We start from the raw sequence: 21,807 nt of genomic DNA on the forward strand, positions 1-21,807 counted from the left end.
GAGAGTGAGTCTTGATGGGCCAGATGGATGGGCCCGTGGCTGGATTGGTAAAGGGCAGAGAGCTCCAGTCCGACTCAGACGCCAGCAAGGTGGAGGTGGAGTACTGGTTTGGGCTGGTATCATCAAAGATGAGCTTGTGGGGCCTTTTCGGGTTGAGGATGGAGTCAAGCTCAACTCCCAGTCCTACTGCCAGTTTCTGGAAGACACCTTCTTCATGCAGTGGTACAGGAAGAATTCTGCATCCTTCAAGAAAAACATGATTTTCATGCAGGACAATGCTCCATCACACGCGTCCAAGTACTCCACAGCGTGGCTGGCAAGAAAGGGTATAAAAGAAGAAAAACTAATGACATGGCCTCCTTGTTCACCTGATCTGAACCCCATTGAGAACCTGTGGTCCATCATCAAATGTGAGATTTACAAGGAGGGAAAACAGTACACCTCTCTGAACAGTGTCTGGGAGGCTGCGGTTGCTGCTGCACGCAATGTTGATGGTGAACAGATCAAAACACTGACAGAATCCATGGATGGCAGGCTTTTGAGTGTCCTTGCAAAGAAAGGTGGCTATATTGGTCACTGATTTGTTTTTGTTTTGTTTTTGAATGTCAGAAATGTATATTTGTGAATGTTGAGATGTTATATTGGTTTCACTGGTAAAAATAAATAATTGAAATGGGTATATATTTTTTTTTTGTTAAGTTGCCTAATAATTATGCACAGTAATAGTCACCTGCACACACAGATATCCCCCTAAAATAGCTAAAACTAAAAACAAACTAAAAACTACTTCCAAAAATATTCAGCTTTGATATTAATGAGTTTTTTGGGTTCATTGAGAACATGGTTGTTGTTCAATAATAAAATTAATCCTCAAAAATACAACTTGCCTAATAATTCTGCACTCCCTGTATAGGTCAGTGACTCATAAAGCCCTGAAGCTGATATCAATAAGGCAGTCGCCTAACTAGTATTTTTACATGACAGGGTCAACAATGGCAGCCTCCATACTCTTTTAGTGCAGGTTTTCCTTAAATGACAGAAGAGCACAGGGGATTATAAGGAAGGAGTCCAGGCCTACTGTGGGCTACTTGTCCACATACCCACCTAGGGCCTACCCTTCATAAACATAGTAATTCTGTAATATGGCAATGATACCACAAGGGGCAGGGGGATCCCACCATAATATCCCCTGTACTCATACCTCCCAACTGTCACGGATTGGGCAGGACTTTCCCGCAATGACTACCGTTTCCCGCACTCCTGCAATAGAGAGCTATTTCCCACAGCAGAATTTTCTTCTCCAACCTTCTTCCCATGCCTGTTCGGCAGCGGCAGTCCCGCCCCCCAAGCAACTTCTTTCTCCCGTGATCGTTCAGCGGCGGCAGCAGTAGCACCCAGCCTCCCCGCTCAACTACTGCAGCGGCAAGGCAGCACCCCCCCCCCCGCTCAACAACTTCTTGTTTTTATGATCTTGCGGCGGCAGCAGTAGCACCCCCCCTGCTCAACAACTTCTTCCTCCTGTGATCTTGCGGCGGCAGCAGTAGAACCCCCCGCCCATCAACTTCTTCCCGTCATCTTGTGGCAGGAGTAGTAGCACCCCCCCCCCACTCATCAACTTCTTCCTCCCGTGATCTTGCGGCGGCAGTAGTAGCACCCCCCCCGCTCATCAACTTCTTCCTCCCGGGATCTCGCAGTGGCAGCAGAAGCACCCCCCCCATCAACTTCTTCCCCCCGTGATCTTGCGGCGGCAGCAGTAGCAAACCCTCCCCTCCCCCCCCCCCCCAACAACTTCTTCCTCCCGTGATCTTGCGGTGGCAGCAGTAGCACCCACCCTCAACAACTTCTTTCTCCAGTGAGTGTTTGGCGGCGGCAGCAGTAGCAGTGTCCCGCACAGCAATGTTGAAAAGTTGGGAGGTATGCCTGTACTGCCTGCCAGGAAATAAAAGTTGGATTCCTTTTGCTAAAGGCCAGAAGGCAGTGAGGGATGCACAGCCTACTTTCCAGGATAGAGCTAGGCCGTTCCACAACTGGTAGCTGTGAAGTAAACAGGCCCCAGGGTCCCCAGACTTCTTCACCAGTTTATAAAAGAGTGGATTGGTTTGCCTGGGATACGCAGTGATTCATGGTGACTATACCTCTTAACTTTCTGAAATTATAAAGAGGGACACTTTTTGGCACACAGGGGTAGATTCAAGAAGCAATTGCGCCTGTGTAACCATAGGTTACACAGCGCAATTGCCTACTTGCCCCGGCGTAACGAGTGCTCCTGATTCAGGAACCTCGTTACGCCGTCTGCAGCCTAAGATCTGTGCGGCATAAGGCTCTTATGCCCGCATATCTTAGGCTGCATTCTTGCGGTGGTCGCTAGGTGGCGTTCCCGTTGTGCTCAGTGTATAGTATGCAAATTGCATACTAACACCGATTCACAACGTTGGGCGAGCCCTGCGTACGCAATTTACGTCGTTTACGTACGGCGGTTTTCGCGCAAGGCGGCCCCTGCTATTAGCAGGCGCAGCCCATGTTACGTTTACCCGTCGTTCCCGCGTCGCGAAATTTGAATTTTACGTAGTTTGCGTAAGTGAATCGTGAATGGCGCTGGACGCCATTCACGTTCACTTTGAAGCAAATGACGTCCTTGCGACGTCATTTGCCGCAATGTACGTCGGGAAAGTTTCCTGACGGAGCATGCGCTCTACGATCGGCGCGGGAACGCGCCTAATTTAAATGATTCCCGCTCCCTACGGGATCATTTAAATTGCGTGCTCTTGCGCCGGGCATTTTGCCGGCGCGCCCGCGCAATTTACGGAGCTTCTGCTCCGTGAATCAAGGGCAGCGGAGCAAATTTGCGGGGGCGCAGGACAAAAACGTTGCCCTGCGCCTCCATAAATTATGGGCAATACTACCCGAATCCGGGCCACAGTATATAGAGAAAGGACATGCTCCTGCCAAATCCCCGGTTACCAACGACCACAAACATCTGATATGCAGATAATGATTGGCTAAATCGTACAAGGGCTTTTTTTAACTTCTATTTTTCTTCATATTGGCTTCTCAAAATAAAAAATGCAGTAATATAGAGGTTGGATTAAAGTGTTACAGCGTAACACTTTTGGTAATAAAATAGTACCTTTTTTTTATAGGGATCTACAAATCAGACAAAAAAAAAAAAAGGGACAACAGAGGCTGCATAAGGGGTTTGGCCTCAAAAGAGGGACAGTCCTTTAAAATGAGGGGCAGTTGGGAGCTATGATGGTGATCACATATCAACCAATCCACTCATCCTATGCTCGGTGTTAGGAAAGGTCCTTTAGCACCTATGTCATAAAGGCCAAGGTGTGCTTCCCCATGAGCTCTGAACCACTTAATTGACACAGGTTGCAAGCCTTGTTCTTTTTTTATGATCCTTCCTTCCCGCTAAAGTGCCCAAGGCACCTTATGCTGCCTACCCCTTGGCCTGCCCTGCCTATCCTTAACTGCTTGCCGACTGCCTCATACATTTATACGTCGGCAGAATGACATGGGCAGGCAAAGCAACATATATATATATATATATACGTTGCTTTGAATCTGCCACCTAGTGGGCGCACGTGCCACGGTCTCCGTGACCGCAGGACCTGCAAACTAGATGTCTGCCGGTGTCCCGCAATCGGGTCATGGAACGGCAGAACGGGGGGGATGCCTTTGTAAATAAGGCATCTCCCTGTTCTGCCTAGTGACAGGACACTGATCGTCTGCTCTCTCTCATCGGGAGCAGTGATCAGTGTCATATCACAGTAAGCCCCGTCCCCACACAGTTAGAATCACTCCCTAGGACACACTTAACCCCTTCCTAGCCGCCTAGTGGTTAACTCCTTCACCGCCAGTCACATTTATACAGTAATCAGTGCATTTTTATAGCACTGATCGCTGTATAAATGTGAATGGTCCCAAAATAGAGTCAAAAGTGTCCGATGTGTCCGCCGTAATGCCGCAGTCACGATAAAAATGGCAGATCGCCGCCATTACTAGTAAAAAAAAATAATAATAATAAAAATGCCATAAAACTACCCCCTATTTTGTAGACGCTATAACTTTTGAGCAAACCAATAAATAAACTTATTACGATTTTTTTTTTTTTTTAACAAAAATATGTAGAAGAATACGCATCGGCCTAAACTGAGGAAAACTATTTTTTTTAAATATTTTTTTGGGGTATATTTATTGCTTTTTTTTCAAAATTGTCGCTCTATTTTTGTTTATAGCGCAAAAAAATTAAAACGCAGATACTACCAAAAGAAAACTCTATTCTTTGCAAAGTGAAGCTTTACCTCACTAAGCTCTGGAGCAACTGCACTTTGCAATGTGCACAGTCTATTTGCCTTTAGTAAATACGGTAAACCCCTATGTCTAATTCCTAGGTTTGGAATCCTTAAAGGGGTTGTAAAAGATTTTTTTTTTTTCATAATAAGCATCCTTTACCTGCAGACATTCCTCTTTTCACTTCCTCATTGTTCATTTTTGCTCAGAAGTTGCTCTATTTCTTCTCTGTTCTGTTCACTTCCTGCTTGTCTGATTGTTACTCACCACCGTGATGGGAGGCTTTACTGCGGTGGTGAGTAACGTGCTCACCCTCACCTGGGAACTACATCTGTGCGGCAGGAAGCTCTCTACGTGTGGGGCGTGCCGCAATTCATACTGGGAAATGTAGTTCTTACATGAACGAGCGCCGCAAACCAGGAAGTGAATGAGAGAACAGAAACTAGAATGCCGGAGGTGATATAGATGAAGGAATTTAATAGGTATTAACTAGATTTTTAACAGAGGGCCATATTCTGAGTATAGTTACGATGGAGTATCTCAGGATTTTCGCATAGATACGCTTAAAGCGGGGGTTCTCCCTAAAAATTTTTTTTTTTTCTAGCATCTTATTCAGCATAGTAGCGTGAGCTACAGTATGCCTTTATATATTTTTTTGGCGCCGTACTCAGTGTGTAATCGCCTACGAAAGTTTCCAGGGAATGGGCGTTCCTATTCAGAGGGCTCGTGATTGACGGGCGGATGTTTGGCGCGTCACGCTTCACGGAAATAGCCGAAATAGGTGTTTGCTCTTCACGGCGCCTGCGCAGTCAGCTCCGATGTCTGTGCGCAGGCGCCGTATAGCGCCGGGAAGAGCCGAGACCTACTCCGGCTATTTTCGTGAAGCGTGACGCGCCATAGCCGGCCGTCAATCACGAGCCCTCTGAATAGGAACGCGCGCTACTATGCTGAATGAGATGCTAGAAAGTTGTTTTTAGGGTGAAACACCACTTTAAGATCCGACATGTGTAAGTCACTTACACTGTCGGATCTTAAATGTAATTACCCAGCCGGCCGCTAGGTGGCGTTTACGTTCAGGTCTCATTTGTTTATGCAAATGAGCCTGATACGCCGATTCCCGAACGAATTTGCGTCGCGTAACCGTCGCTAACGTCGTTTGCGTAAGGTTACCCCTGCTATATGAGGGGTAACCTTACGCCAGTCCCACGTACGCCATGTTAAGTATGGCGTCGGGTCCGCGTCGTCTTTTCCCGTCGGGTACGTCGTTTCCCTAAGTCGTTCTTGAATACGACTTTACGTCAAGGACGCACACGTCGGCGTCATTGACGTTTTCCGCCGAGAACTGGAGCATGCGCACTGGGCTATTTTAAGCCCGGCGCATGCGCAGTTCGTTCGAATCGGGGGCGCGCTTAATTTAAATTCAAGCCGCCCCCTTGGAGTTACGCGGGGATACGCCGGGCCAATTACACTACGCCGCCCCAAACTACGGAGCAAGTGTTTGGGGAATACAGCACTTGCTCCTGTAGGTTGGGGCGGCGGAGTGTAAATGGCTTACGCGACGCCCGCCCGAAATCTACGGGAATATGGCCCAGAATCATTACACTATTCTGTCTGTCTACCTTGCAGACATTAATTTTAGGCAAACATTTTTTTTCCTTTAGTGACCCTTTAAAATGAGGACATGCCCTGAAATAGGCTTGATTTCCTGTTACAGGCCACACATTTATAGAAGGTTTGTTTTCTTTCAGATAGTTTGTCATAAAACGAAAAATGGGTTTTGTTAACAAGAACTCGCATTGTATGTTTAGGACTGAATTTTAGTTTTTTCCTGGAATTTTCCTTTGATGAGAGAAGGAAAGAAGCTTGTAAAAAAATCTTTGCTGCCAGTATAAGATTTCTGCTGGATCCACCGGATGTTTTTCATTATGCACAGTTTGTAAGAAGTGAAATTGGACTTAATCCTTTCTAATCAAGATTCAAGGGATATGCAATGCATGTTAATAAGGGAGGGAGTAGCCATCATAGAGGGACTACAATTCCCAGCAAGCCCTTCAATCTCTTACAGGGAACCTTCAGTCTTCAGGTTGGCTGCCCACATCTAGAAGGGTAGCTTGGCAAATCTTTGTACACTGCATTGGCTGGATGGCATTAGCAGCAGTGCATAACAGTGTTAAATCAGTGGTGTAAACACTTACCAGCTCTGGGCATTTCTCATCAGTTCGGGTTACACTGCGGACGTACGCATTCCGCACACTCGAATCGCATTCTGTTTCTGAGCGCTTCCTCATTTTTGCTCTGTTTTTATTCAGCAATATAGTTTTTTTTTCTGATCTATCTTTGGTTCGTCTGCCACGCAGCAACACCAGTAGCAGGAAATGGATCTCAGACGTTTTTTGGCCAACCGTCTTGAGTTAGTTAAAGGAGCAATGACATTCTACTAATTTAATATGTCTGTGCAAATACCTAAAAGAGAGCTGGAGAAGGAGATTCCAGGGCTTGGAATATCTACAAAGAGATGATGCTTAAAGCGGAGCCCCAGCCAAGAAGCTACGCACCGCGCTAAAATACATCTATATCTGCCAAAAATATTTGGCAGGCGTTCTTGTGATTTGCACACTTCTTCTGCTTTGCATAACCAGCCGGGTGACACCATTGTTATCTACAGCAGCTATGCAGCTTAAATAAAAGCCAGGCAGTACGTTTATTGAAACATCTAAAGCATAATCTCACCACGATATTGCTCCAATGCTCCAACGCGTTTTACATCATAGGTGGAGCTTATTCATAGGGAGAATACACCCAGGATTGGAGGACGCTAGAGATATAAGTGTAGCGCCCTGCTCCTGTTGATCAGGCGCTGCTTTAAATTTAGTGGGGGTCTGAGCTGTTATTTGACCCAGACTAATGTGATTAAAGCGGTGGTTCACCCTTATTAACATGTTTTTAGCATAAAATGAGGCATAGTAGCGCGAGCTACAGTATGCCTGTCTTTATTTTTTTATCCCCGTACTCACAGTGTAATCGTAGACACAAGATTCCGACTCCCCGCGGGGAATGGGCGTTCCTATGGAGAGGGAAGGTGATTGACGGGCCGGCTCTGGCACGTCACGCTCCCCGAAGACAGCCGGAACAGGTCTCGGCTCTTCGCGGCGCTATACGGCGCCTGCGCATAGACTATGCGCAGGCGCCGTGAAGCGCCAAGTCCTATTTCGGGTATTTCCGGAGAAGCGTGACGTGCCAGAGCCGGCCGTCAATCATGCTGCCTCTCCATAGGAACGCCCATTCCCCGAGGGGGGTCGGAATCTTGTCTCTACGATTACACTGTGAGTACCGGACTAAAACAATAAAGACAGGCATACTGTAGCTCGCGCTACTATGCCTCATGTTATGCTAGAAGAACATTTTTTATTTCATTTTTTATTAATAGGGTGAACCCCCGCTTTAAGGGCAATTTAGCCTCTGTTCCAGCCATGGCTGTGCTGAGAGTCCCACCATTGTTCGCCTGGGGGTGTCATCACCACTCCAGGCCAAGGGTGGCAGCAGTAAGGTCAAGGTGCATTGGGTGTTCCTGGTTCCGGGACCACGTTGGTTCGGAACATTTGAGCTGTGGCTGGGCCCCAGTGATCGACTGGGTCCCTAATCCTGGGAAGATCCCAAGCGTTGTTCCTTTGAGAGAAAGTTGTCCGGTGAGGAGTCCGCCTGAGGAGAGCCAAGAGAGGTTGGCAATCCAATAGGGTCTCGACCATCCACCGGGGATGATGGTAACCAGGTCCTGAAAGGTTGGACGTTGGTCACCTATCAGTCGGTAACCTAACTATAAACTACCTGAAGGAGATCCAGGTGTGGAGTTTACTAAGGAAGATTATCTCTGCTATCTCAATTCTAAGGAGGGTCCGTGGCAGAGACTTTCCCCTTAAAGTTCGGAGTGATACTCTGGCTGCCAGGTCAGTGAGAGAGGCCTGTCCAGGTACACTAAACCCACTCTGGCTGGAGTGGCCAAGAAGAAAGTGTTGTTGGAAGCAGGACTGTTTCCCTATTGCTACGCCTGAATCTGCTATTTCTCCTTCTGCTGAATCTCTACTCTTCACCACAAGCTTTATTGTTTTTATCCGGCTGGGTAATAAACAGAAAAAGACACCTGTTGTGGACATTCCGTTACTACTACTTTCACCATACACCCCTAGATGGCGAAGGAGCCACGGGGTAACATGCCACCCAAAACAAACCAGCAGCTCCTTAGGGGGTAGTGCTACACATAGAATGAGGGTTTACTGCAGTAGAGAAAAGTCTTATCACTAGACTGATTGTACATTGTGGCTGAGCTATTTAAAGTGATACTAAAGGTTTTAAAAAAACAAAAAACAAATATGTCAGATTTACCTGCTCTGTTTAATGGTTCTGTACAGAACAGCCCCAATCCCCTTTTTCTCGGGTCCCCTGCGGGCGCTCCTGGCTCCCCCCCCTTATTCAGTGCCCCCAATAGCAAGCTGTTTGCTATGGGGGCACTGGTGAGTGCTTTCTCCCATGTCCCGCTCTATTCGTACATAAGGCACATAGAGCCGGGTTCGGGCCACCCCCCGCTCTCTCCCCATTGGCTCACTGGCTCTGATTGACAGCAGTGGAAGCCAATGGCTCCTTTTGCTGTGTCTCAGCCAATGAGGAGAAAGAGACCCAGGTCAGCTGAGGCCCTTGTGCACATCGCTGGATTGAGAGAGGGCTCAAGTAAGTATTGGGGGGCTATGGGGAGGGAGCAACTAATACAACCACTTTAAACCTATACACTGAATATACAGAAATGATAATTATTTTGCAAGTAAAAGCGTTCCCATATATCGTATTTATCGGGGTATTGCGCGCTCCGACGTATAGCGTGCACCCCTAATGTGGACCCGCATTCCTGTAAAAAAATCATTTTAGTACTTACAGTTTTGGTGTCTTGCGCGGCGTCCATCGGCAGCCTCGTCGGGTCCGGCGTCCGTCTGCGGCTTCGGTGGTGTCCTCCTCGTCGGGTCCGGCGTCCGTCTGCGGCTTCGGTGGTGTCCTCCTCGTCGGGTCCGGCGTCCGTCTGCGGCGGTGTCCTCCTCGTCGGGTCCGGGGTCCGGCGTCCGTCTGCGGCTTCGGTGGTGTCCTCCTCATCGGGTCCGGCGTCTGTCTGTGGCTTCGGTGGTGTCCTCCCGGCTTCTCCCCCGCTGTTACCCGTTGAATCGGTGCTTCCTGCGCTCAGTTTGAATGCCTGCGCCGACATATACCGTCGTGCAGTACACGCGGCTACATTCGGCCAGGTTCGGCTTCGCTCGTGCTCACGCTCTGTGACGTTTATGCGTGAGCACGAGCGAAACCGAGCCTGGCCGAATGTAGCCGAGTGTACTGCACTCAGTATATGTCGGCGCAGGCATTCAAACTGAGCGCGGGAAGCGGGTATCGGCGTATATCGCGCACCCACGATTTTCCCCTTATTAAGGGGAAAAAAGTGCACGGTATACGCCGATAAATACGGTATGTATTTAGCTGTTTGCCTGCAGTTCAGCTTTAGGGCTCTAGAAAGAACAAAAACCTGCGCTATAGAACAACTTTGCACCCCTCTTGTTTTCAACGGGGAGCTTATTTATTTTGACCCTCTTCCCTACCTTCTGAGTGACATTTGCAGCTTGTGTTGATTTCCTTTCTAGCCTCAGAAAACAGCAATAGAGAAAGTTGTCTTTATAGCTGAGCCATAAGAAGGATTTAAAGATTAATCTCCTTAGTTACTCGGAGAAAAAACTCAGTGGGGAATCAAAACATAAAGGTAATTAACAACTTAATTCAGTGCCGGGAGGACAATCCCCTCTGTGTTAGGCTGTTTGTTCTGCTCATTCTCCTGAAACAGATATTGCAATGTAAATAGAGATGTATCGGCGTGAACAGGCACCATGATAAAAAAAAAAAAAAAACAAACAAGCACCATGATAAAAAAAAAGTGGAAATGGGAAATATTCCAATAAAGCATTTAAGCCAAGGTACCGTATATAATCTACCCCATAAATTCTAAAAGCTACTGCAGGATGAAGCAATACCTTAAAGGAAACCGTTCTGTGTTTTATGTATGTACACATTTTTGTGCATGTCGAAAAAAAAAAAAAAAAGTCTTTGCACATTTATTAGTTGTACTGTGTTCAGTGGCCATCTGTCTTTGGTAAACCAGAGTGAAGTACGTTTAAAGCGGACCTTTATAATGTATTTGCACCTGTTCCACCCCCTCCCTCTCCCAGATAAAAAAAAAAAAAAATGCTTGACTTTTCTTTTGCTGTAGCACTCCCTAATATTCTTGCCTTATTGAGGATGATTTTGCGCTCCCTGTAGCCACACAGAGGGCCGGATTCAGAAAGGAGTTACGACGGCGTATCTCCAGATACGCCGTCGTAACTCTGAGTGTGAGGCTTCGCATCTCTGCGCCTGATTCATAGAATCAGATACGCCTCACTGTTGCCTAGATACGAGCGGCGTAAGTCTCCTACGCCGTCATATCTTGGGATGCATATTTACGCTGGCCGCTAGGTGGTGCTTCCGTTGATTTCCGCGTAGAATATGCAAATGAGCTAGATACGCCGATTCAGAAACGTACGTGCGCCCGGCGCATTGATTTACGTTAACATAAGGCTTTTTTCGGCGTAAAGTTACCCCTGCTATATGAGGCGTAGCCAATGTTAAGTATGGACGTCGGGACAGCGTAGAATTTTGCGTCGTTTGCGTAAGTCGTACGCGAATAGGGCTGTGCGTAAGTTACGTTCACGTCTAAAGCATTGACTATTTGTGGCGTAATTTGGAGCATGCGCACTGGGATACTTTCACGGACGGCGCACGCGCCGTTCGTTAGGAGCGTCAATTATGCGGGGTCACGAGTCATTAGCATACAACACGCCCACTACATGCCTACTTTGAATTAGGCGGGCTTACGCCGGACCAGTTACACTACGCCGCCGTAACTTAGAGCGCAAGTTCTTTCTGAATACGGGACCTGCCACACTAAGTTACGGCGGCGTAGTGTATCTGAGATACGCTACGCCTGCCGAAACTTACGCAATTCTATCTGAATCTGGCCCAGTGTGCAAAAAAGGTCTGGTCCCAGGAACAAGATGACTGCATGTAATGTAACCACTGCATTGCTGGAAGGATTCAGTGAGGGTGAGGATTTTGCAGCGTTTAGGTCCACTTAAATTAAAGCCGGGCTTTTTTAAAGTCAGAAGCTACAAACACTGTAGCTGCTGACTAGGGATGAGCCGAACAGCCCCCCCCCCCCCGTTCGGTTCGCACCAGAACCTTGGAACGGACCGAACGACGTTCATGCGAACATTTAGAACCCCATTGACGTCTATGGGACTCGAACGTTTGAATTCAAAAGTGCTCATTTTAAAGCCTAATATGCAAGTTATTGTCGTAAAACGTCTTTCAGAACCTGGGTCTTGCCCCAGGGAACATGTATCAATGGAAAAAAGTTTAAAAAAAAATATTTTTTTCAGGAGCAGGACTCCTGAAAAAACAACCGTCTTTAAAACTTTTTTTCCATTGATACATGTTCCCTGGGGCAAGACCCGGGTTCTCAAAGACGTTTTTACAGGCAAACTATAGACACCCAGCAGGTACAATATTTAACGGATTTTTTTATTTTTTAATTTTTTATTTAAGCATCATTAAAAAAAAGCATCAGGAGCAGTGATTTTAATGATGCTTAAAAAAAAAAAAAAATTCCTTTAAATATTGTACCTGCTGGGTGTCTATGCCTGTGATAACGTATTTAAATAGCACAATCACCTGCCTGCCAGTAAATTAGGAAGAACTGATCTAGCTAAGCTATACAGTGTTTAAATATATGTACAACACCTGGGATGTATATATATCCTCTACACACTGTAACATTAACTGACTAGCCTGCCTGCCTGCCTGCCTGCTCTATCTACCTGCAAAAAATGACACTCTCTCTGTCTCTCTCTGTTAACTGCCGCAACACACTACACAAGGCCGCCCTGCAGGCGCCCTTTTATAGTGTGGGGCGTGTACTAAACCCCCTGAGCCATTATTGGCCAAAGCCACCCTGGCTTTGGCCAATTATGGCTCTCCGTTTTTTGCGCGCTGTGATTGGCCAAGCATGCGGGTCATAGTGCATGCTTGGCCAATCATCAGCCAGCAATGACGCAGTGAATTATGGGCCGTGACGCGCCACTCGCATTTGGCGCGAATGGCCCATAACGTTCAAATTTCGACGAAAGGTCGAACAGACGATGTTCGAGTCGAACATACGTTCGAATCGAACGCGGAGCTCATCCCTACTGCTGACTTTAAATAAGGACACTGTCAGCCCCCCTGAGGCCAATCCCTTGATCGTGGCAGGTCTCGGCGCCGCCATCCTCACTAAGGGAAACAGGCAGTGGAGCCTTGCGGCTTCACTGCCCGTTTCCTACTGCGCATGCCCGAGTCTCACGACGCTTTGTGAATAGGCGGCTGCTCTTTGGGATACACACAGTTCCCAGAAGGCAGCGCGCCACATCGACCAGAAGACAACGCAAGGATGAAGACCTGCTGCGGACTAGGAAAAGGCAGATTAGGAATATCCACATAGCAACTGGAATTTCTGGTAAGTAAAACATTTTTTTCCAATTTTGTTTTGAGCATTTTGGTGTAATTTTTTTTTTAGGGTGGACCTCCACTTTAAATGTCAGGGTTCCTCTTTAATTATCCTATATATATATATATATATATACAGGGCCACTGATAGGGGGGACCACCAGTCCTCCTGTAGGGGGCCTGGGCAAACAGGGGGGCCCAAACAGCAGGGGGAATTCGGGCAGTTTGGCATAGGGGCATTTACAGAAGGATGCTCTGTGCGGCCCTCTGCAGCAGCTGAAAGCCAGTTGCTGCAGGAAGAGACACAGGGCATCATTCCTGTAATTGCTTCTCTGACACTGATCACTGATTCCCCTCCCTGTTTTGCCTGTTTTGGATCCTCCCCCCCCCCCCCGTGTGCCCCTCTGTCACTGTGAATATAATTTTTCTTTTTTTAAATGTAAAATACAAATATAAAACGGCTAATACACACAGGTTCTCTGTTATGTTTGTGTCCACTAATAATGATTTTAGTGTATTTTTTTGTGAAAATATGGTATTGATGTATTGGATGGGGGGGGGGGGGGATTTGCCAGGTAGGCTGTATGGGTCCCCGTGATTTCTAACAGCAGCCCTGTATATATATATATATATATATATATATATATATATATATATATATATATATATATATATATATATATGTGTGTGTGTGTGTGTGTGTGTGTGTGTGTATATATATATATATATATATATATATATACTCTCTGTGGAACACCTTCTTGAACGTCTCTCCTTCCTTCCAGCCCTCATAGTAACCTTAACTCACCCCTCCAATCTCTCTGGACACTGGCTGGCTCCCATGTTATTTTAAACATTAGATAATCCAGGCAACCCTTTCTAGACCACCCGGAAAAAAAAAGTCAGCAATGGACATTCCTAATTCTACAGATTATATAATTCTACTCAGGATCAAAGCTAAAGCTGATCTTATGGCCTACAAAGCAAATAGCACAATACCGGCAGTTTGGACCATACAACCTACTGTGCCATACAGCGATAGTGATGTATGATACAGAGATGGGGGCTGACCGGTGAACAGTAAAACAGAGGTTAATGCTCTTGCTGAGCAGGTGGTGAAAAAAAAGATTCCAGTACGCCTCGCCCCCCATTCATCACTAATGGTTTAGTGTCAACACACAGGCATTAATGGGAGTGCATAGCATTACATATTGTAAATGTCAGTTTTGGTTACATTTTCTCGCTAATCTGTGTTTATTTTGTGAATATTGTTCACACTCTGGCCCCGAGCGCGCTGAAAGATCCACCTGTGAAGATCAGTAAATTCTTTGAAAATTTTGCACTGAGCTCTTTTGATATCGGCCAGAATACAAGTTGTTGGCTAATTTATTACTCCAGAATTATTTTGATGGGCAGCCAGTTAAAAAACCAACACCATTTCATAATTAGTTACATAGTTACTGTATACACTCGAGTGTAAGCCGACCCGAATATAAGCTAGGCACCTAATTTTACCACAAAAAAATGGGAAAATGTATTGACTCGAGTATAAGCCTAGGGTGTCCATCTGCATGCTTCACTGTGCCCATGCCTCACTGTGCCCATGCCTCACTGTGTCCATGCCTCACTGTGTCCATGCCTCACTGTGTCCATGCCTCACTGTGTCCATGCCTCACTGTGTCCATGCCTCACTGTGCCCATGCCTCACTGTGCCCATGCCTCACTGTGCCCATGCCTCACTGTGCCCATGCCTCACTGTGCCCATGCCTCACTGTATGCATGACTAGACTTACGTTTAACATGGGAGTATATAGAAGGGGTGCCCGGGTTTGAAAAATCGGTGCTCCCCGGCCGTAGGTTCCCCAGACAGCAAACTTTGCACACTTGTAGAGGAGAACTGGGGCTAAGTTTCAGGTCCAAGGGACCTACGACTGGCCAGTATTGGGTCCCCAAATTTACCAGAGAAATGACCGTTTAACATGGGAGTCTATGGAAGGGGTGCCCAAATTTGAAAAATCGGTGCTCCCTGGCCAACAAACTTTGCACACTTGTAGAGGAAGAGTGTGGCTATATGTGTGCCAAGGTTGGGGTCCTACGGCCGGCTGGTATTGGCCTGTGGACCACGGCTGAAGAAATCGGTGAAAAGGCGCCACAAAAATCTCAGTGAGGGGCGGAGCCAATGGGGGGGGCAAAATGAGGTTTCGCCTAGGGTGCCCTGCTTTAAATAACGCCTGAAAACCGCCTCCTATTCACTTCAGTGTGACTTTTCACACTGGGGTGGTGCACTTGCGGGATGTTAGGAAAAGTCATGCAAGCAGCATCTTTGGGGCAGTTTGGGAGTTCTGTATGCACTTCTGCTCCACTGCCCCTGCCCATTGAAATGATTGGGGAGCCCTTCCAATGCGCCTGAAAAGCACTTCAGAAGCGCCGCAAGATGGGCGCTTTTTTCACCCTTTCTTCGACCGCTAGCGGGGGTTAAAAACATGCCGCTAGTGGCCGAAAAGCTCCACTAAAGCGCTGCTAAAATTAGCGGTGCTTTAGAGCTAACGCTCTGTGGCCCCAGTGTGAAAGGGGTCTTATCCAGGGCTTTTTTCAGCGAGAACGTTGGGGAATGCAGTTCCAGCACCTCTGGCACTGAATGTATGCAATGGCTAGGACGTGCTGGAGGGTCTATTGCTGGGGGAACTGTTACCTCTGGAGATTTATTGTTGCAGGGGGACTATTGTTGCTGGTGGGGGAACTATTGCTGCTGAGAGGGACTTTCTATTGAGGGAGGAGTCTATTGATGCTCGCTGCTGGGAGATCTATTGTTGCTGGGGTGGATCTATTTTTCTGGGGGAGCTACTGTTTGTGTGGGGGGGGGGGTCTTTTGCTGCTGGTTGCAGGGAATATATGTTACTGCTTTCCTTGTTATTAACAAACATCATACAAATTACGTAGCACCACAGAATGATACTTGGTTCAGTATTTTCCAAAAGTGGTGATAATAGGAGGTAGGTAGGGGGTGGAACCAAGGAACAGTGCTCTGAGGTGGCTAGGGGGGGTGGAACCGTGGAACCAGGGGACACTGCTCTGAGTAGGGTAGGGGGTGGAACCAAGGGACACAGCTTGGAGGTGGAATCATGGGACACTGCTCGGAGGTGGGTAAGGGATCGAACCAAGGGACACTGCTCGGAGGTGGGTAGGTCATCCGCTGACACCCGTAATCACATAGGGACCAATGTATGTCCCGTTTTCATCCGCAACGGACGGATGAAAATGCGGACATACGGTCCGCACGTCTGAAAGGGCCCTTAATCTGGCCATAGATGGATCGAAATTTGGCTGGTTCAGCAGGAACTGGCTGAATTTCAGGGCCAGTTAACATCACATGCAGTTTTTTTTCTGCATCAATAACGCATGGAAAGTAGGTTATATGGTTTCCAATGGCATAGTTCACACCAGTGCGGGCAGTTCCAGGGATTTTCAGTTCCAGAAAAAAAAAAGTAGAACATGCTGCATTTTTCTTGCACTGGAAAGTACTGGAATGCCATAAAATGCATCAAAAATGCACAAGAATGCACTGGAAAGCATCAAAAACTCACAGGACCCCAGTACAAAATAAAAAAAAAAAACAGGAAAAAGAAGAAAAAAGCAAGAAGTAAAAATGTGCATGCAGAAACGCACACCCGGAATAGATATGAAGTGCGTTTTTGTGTTGTGAACCAGCCCTCAATCCATCTATGGGAAGGCTGCTTGTGGAAGTCAATCAACTTTAATATAACCAGCCTGTCGTTTTTTTTTCCGTATGATCACTGCTGCTGGCTATAGCCGCCTAAAGTAATCATTGTATTCTGATGGCGGGGAAACCTCCCGCTGTCATAACACAATAGCACTGCAGGAGCAATTCCCCCGTCAGCACTAACTGTGTTGATGGGGGAATCAAGTGATTTTTTTTCCCTTCAACCTGTAGTTGAAGGAAAGAAATATATATAAAATATATATATTATATATATATATATATATATATATATATATATATATATATATATATATATATATATATATATAATTAGAACTGCACGATTAAGAATTAAAAAAATTGCAATCTCGATTTAACCCACCTCACGATCTTAATCCAGCATTTCCACGATTCAAGAAACAAGTGCAGAGCCGTAAAAAAAAAAAAAAGCCGGCAAATGTTTATCAACATTCCTCAGCGCTGGGAAAAAATTGAAACATTATAGCATTTCATTCTTAAAGGGAAGAACTTCTGTCTGTAACTGAGGTCAGTTTAACCACTTAGGCTGCATTCACATCTAGACGGACGAAATCGCGGCGTTTTGTCGCCGCAAATCGCGGTAAAAATAGCGGCGTTTTGTACCGCGATTTGCGGCGACAAAACGCCGGTATTGTCCGCCTAGATGTGTCCCAAGATGACCCCCTCTATGGAGATGATTCCCATCTCCTAGCCGAACGCTCGAAGTCGCCTGAAAAAAAGGTCCGGGACCTTTTTTCACGCGGCAGGCGACAGGCGTCCGGCGTGGAGATGTGAACCATCTCCATAGAGGGACATCTGTTTTCAGCCCTCTGGCGGCAGTGGCGTAGCGCTACAGGCGTAAAAACGCCTAGATGTGAATGCAGTCTAAGACTAATGCCGCGTACAGACGGTCGTTTTTTGTGATGAAATAAAACGACGTTTTAAATCATGAAATAAAACAACATTTTTGAAACATCATTTTCAAAAACGATGTTGCCTACACACCATCGTTTTTTCACAATGCTCTAGCAAAGCGAGGTTACGTTTCACCACTTTTTTCCATTGAAGCTAGCTTCATAACTAGCTTCTGGGCATGCGCGGGTTTAAAAACGTTGTTTTAAACGTCGTTTTTTGCTACACACGGTCAATTTCTGTGAAACAAAAAACGACGTTTTGAAAAACGACACAAAAAATTCGAGCATGTTCAAATTTTTTTTTTGGTCGTTTTTTTTAAGACATAAAACAACGTTTTGCCCACACACGGTCATTTTAAATGACGTTTTTTAAAACGTCGTTTTTTTTCATCACAAAAAACGACCGTCTGTACGCGGCATTAGACTCCATACACACTATTAGATTTTCTGTCTTCAGATTTACCAAAACCATGTTCAGTAGTGCAAGGGCCTGCCTGATTGCATACAACTCTGAAGCCCTGTACACACGATCGGTTTGTCTGACGAAAACAGACCAATGGACTGTTTTCATCGGTCAAATCGATCGTGTGTGGGCCCCATCGGTTTGTTTTCCATCGGTGAAAAAAAAATAGAACATGTTTTAAATTTTTCCTATGGATAAAAAACCGATACAAAAAAAAACGATCGTCTGTGTGGAAGTCCATCGGCCAAAAATCCATGCATGCTCAGAATCAAGTCGACGCATGCTCGGAAGCATTGAACTTCATTTTTCTCAGCACCTCGTAGTGTTTTACGTCACCGTGTTGGACACTGTCGGATTTTTGACCGATGGTGTGTAGGCAAGACTGATGAAAGTCAGCTTCATCGGATATCCGACAAAAAAATCCATTGGATTAGATTCCATCAGATATCCGATCATGTGTACAGGGCTTTAAGGTTTGACCTCATATTATATGGTTTTGGTAAATCTGAAGACAAAAATGGGGCTTAAGCCTTTTTCTGACACTTGTTGCTTACAAGTTAAAATCTGTATTTTCTGCTAGAAAATAACTTAGGACCCCCAAACATTATATATATATTTTTAGCAGAGACCCTAGAGACAAAAATGGCGGTCGTTGCAATATTTTATGTCACAGTGTATTTGTGCAGCGGTCTTTGAAATGCAATTTTTTGGGAAAAAATACACTTCAATGAATTAAAAACAAAACGAAACAGTAACGTAAAGTTAGCCCAATTTTTTTGTACAATGTGAAAGATGTTATGCTTTATTTTGTTAAGTGTTGCGCAAACTGTTGGCGCTATATATAATGGCCAGGATTCACAAAGCACTTACGTCGACGTATCTACAGATACGCCACGTAAGTGTAAATATGCGCCGTCGTATCTGTGCGCCGTGCCCACAGAACTAGATACGCCTGAAAATAGGCTTCATCCGACCGACGTAACTTTCCTACGCCGGCGTATCTTAGGCGCATATTTACGCTGGACGTATTTGGCACTCCCATTGATTTTCTATTCACATATGCAAATGAGGGAGATACGCCGATTCACGAACGTACTTGCGCCCAGCGCATAATATACTCAAATGGCTGCACCAGGGAACACAGCCGTCGTATTTTACGTCGTTTACGCAGTACGTGAATAGGGCTAGGCGTAGGTTACGTTCACGTCGTAGGCAGCGATCCGTCGTATCCTAGGGAGTAGTTCCGACGTGATTCTGAGCATGCGCACTGGGTCACGCCTCATTAGCATGTCTCACGCCAACTTCCACCTACGGCGGCTTACGCCGAGGAAACCCAACGCAGTTTGGGAGGCAAGTGCTTTGTGAATACTGTGCTTGCCTCTCTGCGCTGGTTCGGCGTAGCGTAAAAAAGATACGCTACGCCGGCATAAATATGCGCCAATGTATGTGAATCCGGGCCAATCTGTTTAATAATAATAATAATAATAATAATGCGGAGAATTGTGAGCGAATCGTGATCTTTATTCTAAGCATTATAATTGTGATTCTCGTTTTAGCCAGAATCGTACAGTGTGTATATGTATGTATATAATATATATATATATAAATATATATATATATATATATATATATATATATACACACACACTCTTAGAGCCGGTTCACACTGGGGCGACTCGACAGGCGGCTCAGCCGCCTGACGAGTCGCATCCCATTCTGTGCAATAGAACCATTCTAATAGGAGCGACGCAAGTCGCTTCGACTTAGAAAAAGGTTCCTGCACGACTTCGGGGGCGGCTCGGGGGTTCTATACAGAAGTCATTTTGCAGAGTCGCCCCCGAAGTCGTCCCACCGCTGTGTGAACCGGCTCTCACACATACATACAGACCATATATAAACAAAAACATAAACATTTCACACACATAATATAAGCAAACAAAAATAAACAATATTTGTTTTTTAAATATAAATGTATACACACATTATATAAACAAACAAAAATAAATACATTTTTTTATATATATAAATGTTTACACACACACACACACACACACACACACACATAATATAAACAAAACAAACAATATATATATATATATATATATATATATATATATATATATATATATATATATATATATATATATATATATATATATATATATATATAAAGTATATGAAATATTTCAGAAGGCATGGTCCAGTTTTGTTGTGAGCATTCTATTTGAATGGCAGTCTCTAATTTCTCGAATCTTTCTATTTTTCCTGCATATATGATACAGATGGGTAGAGCCATGTACCAGTATACATACCCTGTGCTGGGACTGTCGGGGAGGGTTCCAGTCCTCAGATAAGTCAGTGGTTAGGTTATCAGGAGCTGTGTGAAGACCTGGCTCTCTGCATCTAACTGGCCCCACATCCCAGACTGTGCCAGCTTAATGAGCCCACAGTTCATGGAGAATGGGCCGTGCCGCTGATTAGCCAGGCGTACCTTCCAATGCTCTCTTTGATAAATGCCTGTGTTTAGATTTGATATGTACTTTGCATTCCAGGGAAACACTCCCTTTCGGGAAAGTTTACCAATCTCAGAAATGCATGTCTGACAAATTACCTCGGGAGTTTAATTATTACTAGAGCTGCATGCAGAGCGGTCTCATCCAGTCCTGTCTGACGAATTAACTCTGGAGTTTAATTATTACTAGAGCTGCATGCAGAGCGGTCTCATCCAGAAGAATCACAGCCCTGGTTCTTCCAACACAAAAATGTTTTCATATCATTTTATCACAATCTATGAAGTGGTACGCTGCAAGATAATAAGGGCCAGATCCACGTAGCGTGGCGCATTGTTGCGTCCAGCGTAGCGTATCTCTGATACACTACGCCGCCGTAAATTACAGTGTATTTTCCTTATCCTGAAAGAATTTGCGCCGTAAGTTACGGCGGTGTAGTGTAACTTTGGCGGCGTAAGGGCGCGCAATTCAAATGGATGAGATGGGGGCGTGTTTTATGGTAATACGTCTTGACCCAATGTAAATTAAGTTTTTTCTGAACGGCGCATGCGCCGTCCGTGGGGGTATCCCAGTGCGCATGCTCGAAATTAACCCGCAACTAGCCAATGCTTACGACGTGAACGTCATTCTGCACAAAGCCCTATTCGCGAACGACTTACGCAAACTACGTAAAATTTTCAAAATTCGACGCGGGAACGACGTCCATACTTAACATTGGATACGCCTCATTTAGCAGGGGTTAACTATACGGGGGAAAAAGCCTTACGGAAACAACGTAAAAAAATGCACCGGACGTACGTTCGTGGATCGCCGTATCTAGCTAATTTGCATACTCGACGCTGAAATCGACGGAAACGCCACCTAGTGGCCAGCGTAAATATGCACCTTAGATCCGACGGCGTACTAAGACGTACGCCAGTCGGATCTAGCCCAGCTTCAGGCGTATCTTGTTTTGTGGATACAAAACAAAGATACGCCGGAGCAAACTAGAAGTTACGCGGCGTATCAATAGATACGCCAGCGTAACTTCTTTGAGGATCTGGCCCTAAATGTTTGCTTTTGGGTTTAACATTGCTTTAGGCTAGGTTTACACTTATACGAATCCTGTGTGTTTCTTGCATCGCCTTGCAATCGCACGGCGTCCATGCGATATGCGATATGCGGCAGATGTTTTCTTAACAACTCCCCAAAACAGATTGCAAAACGCAGCCATGGATTTCTATGGCTCACATCGCTCCACATTCGCACCAAACTGGTGCAGGATCCTTGCATGGGTGTTCAAAGTTG

The 21,807-nt window shown here is 45.7% G+C and overlaps 1 protein-coding gene across 2 annotated transcripts in view; it reads right to left on the reverse strand.

The window, feature by feature from the left end:
* C2H21orf62 (chromosome 2 C21orf62 homolog) overlaps window positions 1-20,555 on the reverse strand; it is a 34,300-nt gene extending 13,745 nt beyond the window's left edge. The window contains exon 1 of one of the 2 annotated variants that reach the window (XM_040338887.1): window positions 20,323-20,555. The gene's annotated coding sequence lies outside the window, so the exon portion shown is untranslated. Of the gene's footprint in view, window positions 1-6,491; window positions 6,691-20,322 lie in introns of those variants that run through there. The other variant, XM_040338888.1, reaches the window with a different exon arrangement.
* Window positions 20,556-21,807: the final 1,252 nt, after the last annotated feature.

Source organism: Rana temporaria, chromosome 2 (assembly GCF_905171775.1).
Source record: "Rana temporaria chromosome 2, aRanTem1.1, whole genome shotgun sequence".
In the NCBI taxonomy this organism is placed as follows: domain Eukaryota; kingdom Metazoa; phylum Chordata; class Amphibia; order Anura; family Ranidae; genus Rana; species Rana temporaria.